This window comes from Mustela nivalis (assembly GCF_964662115.1).
Source record: "Mustela nivalis genome assembly, chromosome: 2".
NCBI lineage: Eukaryota > Metazoa > Chordata > Mammalia > Carnivora > Mustelidae > Mustela > Mustela nivalis.
Window position 1 is genome coordinate 54,054,017 of NC_139021.1, and position 13,371 is coordinate 54,067,387.

At 35.4% G+C, this 13,371-nt stretch overlaps 1 protein-coding gene and 1 long non-coding RNA gene across 3 annotated transcripts in view; one reads left to right on the forward strand and one right to left on the reverse strand.

The window, feature by feature from the left end:
• The window catches only part of LOC309859060, a 98,681-nt gene that overhangs the window by 72,486 nt on the left and 12,824 nt on the right, over positions 1–13,371 (reverse strand). The window lies entirely within an intron of this gene.
• IL7 (interleukin 7) overlaps positions 1–13,371 on the forward strand; it is a 45,782-nt gene that overhangs the window by 15,810 nt on the left and 16,601 nt on the right. The gene's annotated exons all lie outside the window — the stretch shown is intronic.

Consider the following 13,371-nt stretch of genomic DNA (forward strand, 5'->3'; position numbering starts at 1 on the left):
TATACCCTCTTATCACTCCTATTCAATATCGTCAGGAAGTCCTAGCTAATCCAACAAAACAAGAAAAGAAAACAAAATATATTCAGAAGAATTTAAATGGTTTTTCTTTCCTGGTGACATGACTGTCTTCATAGGAAATCTAAAGTAACCTGGAACTAATAAGCAGTTATAGCAAGGTTTCAGGTCACAAAAAGACAAAAGACAGTTTCTTTTTTGTATTCCAGCAGTGAAGAATTGTATTTTGAATTATACCACTCATATAAGCTTCAAAAAATGAAATAATCATAGATAAATCTATTTTAAAAAGGACAATATCTATATGAGTAAAACTATAAAACCTTAGGGAAAGAAGTCAAGAAGAACCAAATAAATGGAGAGATATTTCATGTTCATACATAGGAAGCCTTAATATTGTAAAGATGTCACTTCTTCAAACTTGATCAAAGCAGTGTCAATCAAAATACAGGAAGTCATTCTGTAGATATCAACAACCTGATTCTAAATTCACAAGGAATGTCGAAAGACTCAAAAAAGCCAACAAAATATTGAAAAAGAAAACAAAGAGTGCCGGCATTGCCCAACTCAAAACTTATAAAGCTAGAGTAATCAAAGCAGTGTAATATTGGGGAAATAACTGACAAATCAATAGAACAGAATAGACAGCCCAAAAGAGACCGACATCAATACAGCAAACTGATCTCTGACAGAAGATCAAAGCCAATTCAATTGGAGAAAGGATAGTCTTTTCAACAAATAGTGCTGGAACACCTGAACATCAATATACAAAAGACCTTATAGCTTTCACAAAAATTGACTCAAAATGGAGCATGGATCTAAATGTGAAATGCAAAACTATAAAAACTCCTAGAAAGTAAAATAGGAATAAAACCTAGGTAACACTGAATTTGGTGATAATCTTTTAGATGTGACACTCAATAGTGCCATACATGAAATAAAAAAAAGATTGGACTACATTAAAATTAAAAGTGCTCTGAGAGGGGGTGTCTGGGTGACTTAGTCAGTTAAGGTCTGATTCTTGGTTTCAACTCCGGTCATGATCTCAGGGTCCTGTGATTGAGCCCTGTGTCCAACTTTGTTCTAAGTAGGCAGTCTGCTTGAGATTCTCTCTCTTCCTCTCCTTCCCCACACTGCCCTCCAGCTCGCTCACTCTCTCAAATAAATGAATAAATAAATAAATCTTAAAACCAAACCAAAACAAAACCAGAAACCCTAGCTCTGAGAAAGACACTGTTAAGAACATGAAAAAACAAGCCACAGACTGGGAGAAAACATTTTCAAAACACATATCTGATAAAGGATTTGTACTCAAAATATCCCCACCCCCCCAAAAAAAAGTTTAAACTCGACAACAACAAAAGAAAACAACGTAATTTAAACAATGAATGGACACCTCAGCAAAGAAGATAAACACATTGGAAATAAATATATGAAAGATATGAAAAGATGCTCAGTGTCATATATCATTAGGGAATTGTAAATTGAAATTGAGGTAGCACTAAACATCCGATGAATGGACTAAAATCTGTCATAACTAAAATGACTAAAAACAATCATACATCAAATGCTGACAGGCATGCAGAGCAACAAGTGTTCTTGTTCATTGCCAATGGTAATGCAAAATGGTACAGCCATTTTGAAAGACAGTTTGGCAGTTTCTTACAGAGTTAAACATAGTCATATCATGTAACCATGATTCTGGGGATTTATCCAAATGAGTTCAAGACTAACATCCACAGTAAAAATGCCATGCTAATGTTTATAAAGGTGTTATTTATTCATAATTGCCCCAAATGGAGGCAACCACATCATTCTTCAACAGGTGAATGAATAAACAGAATGTGGCACATCCATTCAGTGGGATATAACCAGTGATAAAAAGAAATGAGCTGTCAAGCCACAAAAGGACATGATGGTGTCTTAAATGTGTATTGTGTGAAAGAATTCAGTATATAGGACTACTTGCCATAGGATTCCAGCTATATGACATTCTAGAAATAGCAAAACTATGGACAAAGTAAAAAGATCAGTGGTTGCTGGGGGCTGGGAAGAAAGGAAGGTAGGAATGAATCAGTGGTGCACAGAGTAATTTTAGAGCAGTGAAGCTATATTTTATATGACACTGTAATGGTAGATACATGACATACATTTGTCAAAACACATAGGACTTTATAGCACGAAGAGTGAACTTAACGTAAACTAAGAACTTAAGTTGACAATAATGTAACAATATTGATTCATGAACTGTAACAAAAATACATTAATGCAAGACGTTAATGAAGGGGAAGCAATGGTGAAGGCATATATTTGAACTGTGTCCTTTTTTTAAGTTTTTCTGTAAGCCTAAAACTGATTTTAAAAACAAAGTCTGTTGGGGCACCTAGATGGCTCAGTTGGTTAAGCATCTGCCTTCAGGTCAGGTCATGATTCCATTCCTGGGATCAACACCCATGTTTGTTTCCGTGCTCAGTGGGGAGCCTCCTTCTTCCTCTGCCTCTCTCCCCTGCTTGTGCTCTCTCTGTCTCACTCCCTCAAATAAATAACATCTTTTAATTTTTTAAAAATAAAGTCTATTAAAACAGTAAAGTCATTCATTCATTTGCTCATTCATTCATTAAAAAATAAAACAAGGCTAGCAGTATTTTATGGTTCCATAAATTCTCCAAATCCAAAATCTGTTGGTATGTACAACTAGTCCCTAGGGAGGATATAATTTCACTTCCATAGATAGTTTCCTGGGCAGGGTGAGTTTAAGAACCCAGACTCTTACTTTTTGAAGCCTCGTGATATTCGATTCTTTATGAAAGATTGAATTATTCCTGTCTGATATCTACTGATAGGAAGGATTCATTGAGAAAGAAAGGAGTTTTGACTGGTTCCCTAGACTCACCACCACCAATATACTTGTTGTTTTTCAAGATATTTGTTGGGGAAAGTTTACCCTGGAAAAGAGTGTAAGGATTGGTATCACTTTTAGATCTGATTACTTTGCTATCATAGATGTCTTTGGAAACAGTGCTGGGCAAACAAGTATAAATTAAATAACTATAAATTTGGGCCCTCGGGCCTGTGCCTGAAGTTATACACATATCTGGACCAACAAGAACATTAGACTATGTTGCACTGGGTTTTTTGTGTTGATACATTATATCTGCAACAGAAATTAAAACAGAAAGAAAAAGCATAAGCAGAGAGCTGTGGATGGATTGCATGGTTCTGTTTTCCTTACATGGCATATGGAAGGAAACTTAGCCTGTTTGCACTGAATAAACTCTCTACATTCTTGTCTAATTCTGAAAATGAAAAGAGAATTTATACGAATCTAACAAGTGGAAATAGAGCTAATTTAATTGGGAAATTTGTAAGGATGTGACATTGTGAGTACTCTGAATCTGTTAAAGCATGTCATGTCTGTTTTGAAAACTACTATGATCTCATTACAATGAAGAAATGGCATAACATATGTTCTAACCTTCACAGTGGGCTGAAAACATACTGTTTTAGAAGATCACCCAATAGAATCTAAAGGTACATGTGTCACTGGTATTCATGATTTCAAATGTACTGCTGGGGTGAGATGACAGATTAAATCCCATTGAAATGAGCTGAAGTTGAGTACCTCAAACTGTACAAAAGTATAGAGAATCAAACTAATGGAAAGACACTCATTTTTACACACACACACACACACACACACACACACACACACACAAGTTATTGAAAACCAGCAGCTCCCGAATAAGAAAGACCTTTCAGGAACTGACATGAAAACAACACTCCTCTAAAAATAATCATACAGGTAGTGCAGTGGTTCAAATGTGGCACCCCAATGGGTGTGTGTACCTGCTACCTTATTTGGAAAAAGCATGTTTGCGGTTACAATGAAGAATATCAAGAGGTGATCAACCTAGATTAACTGAGTCCAAATTCCAACAACAAGCGTTCTTGGAACTGAAGAGCAGGAGAAGAATCACAGGAAAATCCATGAGCATTGGAGTTATGCATTACGAGCTACGAGGAATGCCAAGGATTGCTGGTAGCCTCCAAAAACTAGAAAAGAGGCATGGAAATCTGCCAATACTTTGATTGTGGATTTGAGCCTCCAGAGAATATATATATTTTTTTGTTTTAAGCCACCTAGTTTGTGGACATTTGTTATGGCAGCTATGTAAACTCATATTGATAGTGGCTAAAGTGGACAAAATTCTGAAAAAGAGCTCACTAATACTCCATTTTGGAGAAAGTCAGTGGAAATATCTGTTAGGGAAAGGCAAGTGAAGTGGAAAATCACTCCTGAATATCCTAGTCTCTATCAAAAGTGAAATGCTTCACTCCTAATGGGAAGGGAACCTTTAAGTCCAAGTGACCATTCTATCCCCAAGAAAGGCAGTTCACCAAACCCCACAATGAACTTGAAAAAATTGTTATGGGGTAGACAATAACATGGTCTCACTGGAAGTGCTGGGATAGGTGATAGCACAGAGTGGTCCCCTATAAACTTAAGATGAAAACAACATGGCAACCATGCAGAAACACCGCAGAAAATAATAAGTCGGTTTATGGATTACCATTCCTCCAAAAGAAAACTCATCAAATGGAAAAGTAAAATAACTTATGATAGAGAAAAATGTTCCCCAAATGGATAAAGAAAATGGAATTAACAGATTAAAGGGGCACACCATGGGGTGCCTGGGTGGTGCAGTCATTTTAAGCATCCAGCTTCTAGTTTTGACTCAGATCATAATCTCAGCGTGGTGATATTGGCCCTGAGTTGGACTCTGTCCTCAGCACCAAGTCTGCTTAAGACACTCTGTTCCTCTGTCCCTTTAACTGCTCAGTGTTAACTGCCTTTGTGTTTACTGGTTCCTACTACAAGAACTACATTTTAACAGTCTAAAAGTTTTCCATTGTGTTTTCATATGATCAAAAATTACTGAATGACAATATCACTAGTCACATACTCCTAAACTTTCAGAAGACATCAGTTGCCATATGTAAATTCAATGCTGAAATAACCCATCTTTCTGGTGCTTCCCATTTCTAATTTATTTTATATGAGCTATAGGAGTTACCTTTCAAAAGCTCAGATCTCATTCTGCCATTCTGAAGTTTAAAAGTGTTCAGTGGATCCCTATTATCTAGTCACAGAAAACCAAGTCAACATTCCTCAAGTTGGCAGGTAAGGCTTTCTAAGATCTGATCACAACCTAACTTCTAAACACTCTACACTCAAATCTCCATCTAAACTTAATCCACAAAGGGCCACTGACTTTTAATGCAATTCCCAAGCTCCCTGCATTGAATTAGTTGCTTTCTCTAAACATTTTTAACTGTTATTATCAGCATTATTCCCTTGTGTTGTAATTTTTGAAGTCGTTATCTTTTCTTCAAAACTGTGAACATCACAGGATTAGGACCCAGTCTGGAAGGCTGGTGTTTTTATACTGATGTTCGATACCTAACAGCTTACACATAGCCACTATCAAGCATTTCATAAATGCATACAGTATTGCATTGAAAACCTTGGACTCCAGCCTTGACTCAAATAGTCTTCTATTCCCTTTTATTTGCCTACTTAAGACCTACCATTCTTCAAAGCCCTATAAAATTGTAATTTTTGCTTCAGTCGCTAGAGTTCTTAGAAAATATATGATCCATCTTTGAGTTGGCAGGTTCAAATGCTTAATAAATGTTTAACTGAACCATTAAGGAACAGAAGTTGAGATTTACACAGATCTGGAGAGCTGATTGTAAACTTGCCAATGTGTGCACATTGATCATTTTAGGAGATGTTAATCACTCACCAGTCTTAAGGTTAATAGGCAGTAATGATTATATATTATCTTACACATATGACAGTCAGCAATTAAAAACATGCCAAATATGAATTTGTAATCTCAGTGCTTACATACTTTACTTTCTAACTGCCTTACTGAACTGAACTTTATATATCTCTTCCAACTTTAGGACTCATAGGACTCATAGAATTTTATTAATTTTATTAATTTTATTAATGAGAGAATATGAGGGGCCAAGTACTAGATTGACTACATTAGATCACAGTGAGCTGAAGGAAAGATAGACTCTCTGACTCTCTGCCCATGTCATTGCAAATGGCAAGATTTCATTCTTTTTTGTGGCTGAATAATATTCCATTTATATGGTATACACACACACACACACACACACACACATATATAGCACATCTTCTTTCTCAATTCATTATTTCATGAACATTTGGCTCTTTCCATAATTTGGCTATTGCTGTTAATGCCGTTGTAAACATCAGGGTGCATATATCCCATTGAATTAGTATTTTTATATTCTTTGGATAAATACCAAATAGTACAATGCTGGATTTTAGGGCAGTTTTATTATTTATTTATTTTGGGGGGGGGTGATAGTTTTATTTATTTATTTATTTATTTATTTGATGGAGGTAGAGAGCGAGAAAACAGAGGAAGGGGCAGAGGAAGGGGGAGAGAGAGAGAACTCAAGCAGACTTCCTACTAAGCATGTGCCTGATGTGGGGTTTCATCCCAGGAGCCTGAGATCATGACCTGAGCCAAAATCAAGTCAGACGCTCAATTGACTGAGTCACTGAGGCACCCCAAGGCAGTACTATTTTTAACTTTTTTGATGAACCTCCATAATGACTTCCACAGTGGCTGCACCAGTTAGAATTCCCACCAATAGTACCCTTTTTCTACATCCTCTCCAGTATCTGTTATTTTCTGTGTTGTTTATTTTAGCCATTCTGATAGGTGTCAAGTGATATCTCATTTGTTGTTTTGATTTGTATTTACCCAATGATGAGTGATCTTGAGCATCTTTTCATGTGTCTGTTGGCCATCCGTATGTCTTCTTCAGGAAAGTGTGTATTTATGTCTTCTGCCTGTATTTTAACTGGATTATTGATTTTTGGGGGTGCTGAGTTTCGTAAGTTCTTTACATATTTACTAACATTATAACATAAATATGTAACATTCTTTACATATTTACTAACCCTTAATCAGATACATCATTTACAACTATCTTCTCCCATCCTGTAAGTTGCCTGTTTTGTTGATTTTTTCTTTCACTGTGCAATAGCTTTTTATTTTGATGAAGTCCCAGTAGTTCATTCCTGTTTTTGTTTTGCTTGCCTCCAGAAACATATCTAATAAGAAGTTGCTACAGCCAATATCAGCGAGATTACTGCCTGTGTTCTCCTCTAGGGTTCTGATGGTTTCCTGTCTCAATTTTAGGTCTTTCAACCATTTAAAATTCATTTTTGTGTATTTTATGAGAAAGTGGTCCAGTTTCATTCATTTGCATGTTGCTGTCCAGTTTTCCCAGGAACATTGTTGAAGAGACAGTCTTTTTTCCATTGGATTGTTTGTTCTAGCTCTGTGAAAAACGCTAGTGGCATTTTGATACAGATTGCATTAAATGTGTAGATTGCTTTGAGTAGTATAGATATTTTAACAGTATTTGTTTTTCTAATCCATGAGCATAGAGTGTTTTTCCATTTCTTCATGTAATTTTCAATTTTGGTCACCAGTGTTTTATAATTTTCAGAATACAGACCTTTTACCTCTTTGGTTAGATTTATTCCTAGATATCATATGGTTTTTGGTGCAATTGTAAATGGGATTGATTCCTTGATTTCTCTTTCTGCTGTTTCATTATTGGTGTATAGAAATGTAACAGATTTCTGTACTTTGATTTTTGTATCCTGTGACTTTACTGAATTCATATATCAGGTCTAACAATTTTTTGGTGGACTCTTTCAGGTTGTCTACATAGAGTATCATGTTATCTACAAATAGTAAAAATTTGACTTCTTTCTTGCTGACTTGGGTGATTTGGGATTTTATTTCTTTTTGTTTTCTGATTGCTGAGGCTAGGACTTCCAGTACTTAGTTAATAACAATAGTAAGAGTGGATAGCCCTGTCTTGTTTCTGACCATAGAGGAAAACTCTCAGTTCTTCTCCCTTGAGGATGATATTAGCTGTGAGTTTTCCTTATCTGATCTTAATGATGTTGAGGTATGTTCCCTCCATCCCTACTTTGTTGAAGGTTTTTGTTTTTTTAATCATGAATGGATGTTGCACTTTGTCAAATGCTTTTTCTGCATCTCTTGAGAGAATCATATTGTTCTTAAAGCAAGATTCCATAGGATTAGTGGGACTGAAATAGCTCCCAGCAGTTAGAAAAAGAAGACACTTTTCTAAGTAGGGGCAGTGAGATGAATGCTAGCACCACAGCATGATTACAAAGCCTGTCCTAGTGAAGGAGAAAGGGCTTTTCATACTTCTCTTTCTATATGTGCTTATTATTGTTAAACTTTGGTTTACTCATATCTGGCCAGGTTTCTACTAAACCTGTGCCTTTTTTCTTTGAGGACAATGGTTTCTAATACTCCCATGCTTTGATAGCAATTTTGTGAGAATTACTATATTAGTAATTTTTAAATTTGTTTTGAACCCACACCTAGGTCACTATTAGATTTACCAATATCATAAGCTTTATAAAATCTGGTTCCTTTATCATGTGCATATAAAGGTAAATCTTAGCCAGATAACCAACCAAGATGTCACAGATGTTGTAGATCATGTAAAAGCTATACGTGATCCTCAGTTGTTTTCTATTAATGGTGGTTATTAAATCAATGACCATCATTGGTGTTGAGTACTATGAGGTAGAAATGTAGTTTATAGAGATAAAATGATTCTGCATACCGTGAAGACCACAGATAGGTTTTAATCAAACAGTGAATACTTTAGTGTGAACCTATTTATGCCATGACTCAGTGAACCCTGTGTGAATGTTCAGTCTAAATCTGCCACTTGCTGGCTGTGTGACATTGGATAAATACTTAACCTTTTAATGCCTTTGTTTCCTTATTTCTAAAATGGGGATAAAAATTAGTACCCACACTTCACTGGACTATTATATGGATAACATGAATTGGTATATGACCGGCTGATGAAACAATTCCTGGAACTTAGTAAGCATTCAACAAATGGTGGTTCTTATAATCTTATTCAAGTTAGAACATTTCTGTAACAATGACTTCTAAATTTCTACTTCATGCCCTTAAGAACAGAAACAAATAAAAACCTTGAATATTTTAAAATGGCTATAAATTGCTTGATATATGAGTGAAATTCTATTAAAAGATGTATAAATGATGACTTTGCATTTAAAACTTCGAAGTGAATCATCAATAACTGTGGTTTTCAAATTTTTATTTATCTATGAATTTTTTTTTCAAATAAATCGTACATAGAACTCCAGTGAGGTTGTGAGCCTTGAGTGTTATCATCTTGTGCCTATTTTCAGTGTCTTCTGTGTCGTTCTATAAACCCCAGGGTTACAAGGAACAGGGTGTTGGAAAACCACTGCTCAAGTTCAGTGTACTACTTTACAGATGAGGTAATTCAAGGAGAGGCTAGATCATGTCAGTGTACTGTTGTAGAGAGATTGTTGGTCTGGAAAGAAAAAGGTTTCCGTCAGAGTCCTAGCTTTGGGACTTTGAACAAGTCAATTAACTGCTATAGGGCCTCACTTTTATAATTCATAAAACTAGAACTTTGACTTGCGTAATTTTTGAGGTCCATTACCACTGAAAAATTATTTAATGCCAATAGAGGAACGTTAGGATCCAGCTATCCACACCTCTGTTTCAGTCTTCTTTTCATTGCATTGATGTAGGACTTTAGTTTATTTAAAAGAAACATAGAATGGTTGCCATGTATGAAACTTTCTCTCTCATAATAATATTCCTACACACCCAGAGGAGCATGTGCATAACTTTTTGGTCTGTGGCACTATACCAACTACAGGTGGATATGCCACCAGGTTTCAGTGGTTATTCAATGTACTTAATATTGCACATTGAGATTTAGGGAAATCTGCCAACTGTTGAATCATAGAATTCCTGGAACACAGTTTCTTATCATCAATCTCTGGTGACCACACTTTGGTTAACACAGATGAGTAAAATACCAAGTTATGTATCCAGGGTGTGCTGGTAATGCTGGAGAGGGATCTCATGAGTAGAAAATATATCTTCACCTCCAAAATAGGCATCCAATGCTTATATAATTTTGCACAAGATAAAGAATGGGTTTAATAGCTAAGATTTATTTATCATCCTTTTGTAGTGTCCTCCTTTGTTGAGCATTCATGGAACCATAAGTATTTTTAATAAATGTTGCTGATTGTTTGATTTTTCTTATTTTGAGCCACATCAGAGAAATTCTTTAGAGGTATTTCTACAAGTGGGAACCCACAAACACAAGTTTTCTTTTCTAACTCTTCTGTATAAAAAGTACTTTGGAGGCACTTTCATGATACGACTTTGAAATATTTGATAAGAATCATTTTCAATATTATTTTTGGACTGGTCCTCTTTGTTTTTATTCCTAGTGTGCTCTCTATAGTGAATTATCATTAATGTTAATTGTTAAAGCATTTTTTTGTGTGTGTTAAAGCATTTAACTTCTTATTTCTGCTATTATTTATGTATATGGAGACATAATATAAAACACACTATTTTCTGAATGGAAGTTAAATGAGAAACAAATGACAATACATTAATTAGAGCTGTTTTACTTGGGCTATTCTCGGTCATAGGAAGGACTGGAAAATTAATATTATTATACTTCAATAACCTCAGAAATTTGATTAATAAATTTACAGTTGTTAATTAATAGTACTCTATATTTAACTTAGAATTTTAGCACATGTGAATAGGGTTCAGGATTGAGAAAATAATATATTTTCTTGGTTTTTGGCTAGATACTCTCAACTCTTCTGTTAAACTTGGTTGATTAGGGCCCCTGTGTGGTTCAGTTGGTTAAGCTACTGCCTTCTGCTCAGGTCATGATCCCAGGGTCCGAGGATCGAGTCCTACATCTGGCTCCCAGCTCTGCGGGAGAGTCTGCTTTTCCCTCTGACCTTCTCCCCTCTCATCCTCTCTCACACTCTCTCTCAAATAAATAAATACAAATCTTAAAAAATAATAAACTTGGTTGATCAAAATTTTTAATCAAGTCTACATTACTTGGATGGCAACCTTAGTGTAGTAGAAAAAGCATGAGCTTTATAACCATGCCAACCTCTGTTTGTATGCTAATTCTGCCAATCATTAGTTTTTTCAGTTAGTCTGTTTGTGAATCTGCTTGTCTGGGATTCTGGGGTGTAGTGGTGGTGGTGATCATTGATATATCGAGTATTGTTTGCCATCAATCATTCTAGGAAAAGGACATGCCTGGGAGGGTAAGAAATGTAACTGTTTTCTGGTTGTTTTTCTTTGTTTCTTTTTCTTTTTCTTTCTCTCTCTCTCTCTCTTTTTAATACAGGAGAAGGAACTCCCTCTTCTCTTTGGAACTGGAAATGAGTTGCTCTAAAAATCTCAGTTAAGAGGACTAGAGAGCTTTTCTAATGCTGAAGGTGACCGTGTGGAAGTAGGGCAAGTGTGAGCCACAGATTCTCATTGGTAGAAGTAGCTGCATCAGAAGAGGAACTGTTTTTAGAGTAGCCAGAGTTTAGAATATTAGTCATGAAATCCTTCAGGCTGAAGAAGTTATATCAGTTAGTACACTTTCACTTATCAGTAGTAGAAAACAACATAAATGAACTTCATCATTAAAGAGTATTTATTGGCTATTTTTAAATGAAGTATAATTGACATAAAATATTCTGTTAGTTTCAGGTATGCATCATAGTGATTGGATATTTCCAATCACTGGATATACATTGTGAAATGATCCCTATAATAAGTCTAGTTGCCATCTGTTACCATACAAAGTTATTATAATATTATTAACTATATTTCCTATGGTATATATTATAGTTCTATGACTATTTTATAATTGAAAGTTTGTACCTCTTAATCTAGCTTGTACCTCTGTTTCATCTGCCTCCCCCCAAGATCTCTCCAATCTGTTAACCAATAGTGTGTTTTCTGTATCTGTTTCTGTTTATTTCTTTTAGTTTTCTAGATTCCATATATAAATGAAATCATGTGGTATTTGTCCTTCTTTGTCCATTTCACTTAGCAAAATACCCTGTAGGTCAATCCATGTTATGGGAAATGACAGGATTTTATTCTTTTTATGGCTGAGTAATAATCCTGTATGTGTGTACCATATCTTTTTCAGCCACTCATCTATCAGCTTCATTTCTTTTCACTCTACATTTCTCTGTGTGCCATTTGGCTTCATGTTGTGACTTGTCAGTAGCAGAGTTTATTGCTTCCTTCAGATCCAGAAGAATGATCATTCTCTTGTACATAGCCAATTTAATCAAGGCTCTGGCTGTATTTTTATTGGATTGCCTATGAAACAGTTGTTATGACAGTAGAACACCAAGGACCTGAATGCTTTAGACCTTGGTTATTTGAGCCAATTACTTTGAACAAGGAAGATCAGATAACCCTTATTAACTTTGTATCTAAGTCTTAGACCAATTAGATTCCAACCTATAAGTGGGAGTGGAATAAGTCCCAGAAATCACGTGTCTGCTAAGTCATGAAGAGGGGGAGGAATTGATAAGATATGGAAAGAAAACACAATGTTCATTACAGTAGGAGTGTTCGGAGTTCCAGCAGCCAGAAAAATGCTTCAACACAAAATGTTGTGATTCCTCTCCACAACTAGAGGTGGCATATGACCGATTCTCACTAGCTTTACCCAAGAAAGTGGTGAATTCATGAATACCACCACCTCTAGAAGAAGGTCTTGACAGCAAGTTGAAGAGATCAGGTGGAAGAACTGAGGAGTTATTACAGAGCATACATTAGATAATACCAGGAGGAATTTCAGAAATAACATGGCAGACTGCCTGAGTGGTTCAGTCAGTTAAGTGTCTGCTTTCGGCTCAAGTCATGATCCCAGAGTCCTGAGATGATTGAGCCCCTCATGGGGGCTTCTGCTCACAAGGAGTCTGCTTCTCCCTCTGCCCCTCACCCCACTCATGCTCTCTCTCTCACCATTTTTGTCTTTCTCTCAGATAAATAAAATCTTTAAAAAAATAATGAACTTGTGAGATTAAAAAATAAAAAATTTTAAAAATTTAAAAAAATGAACTTAGCAAATGAGATGAGTTTATCTCAATAAGCTAGGAAGGTAAAGGTTTATATTATAATAATGTGTGCGTAAAAAAGAAAAGCTACTTTATGCTGTGATCATTTCATAGACATACATGTAAAGATCTCTCAAAAGAAAAGGCAAAGACTTTGTGTAATTATACATATTGTAGGAAAAAAATAACAAATGAAATAGAAGTAAAAATTCCAGAATTGAAAAAAGATATATTTCTGTATTTTATTTAAAAAAATATCAAAAATTCCTTTGATTATG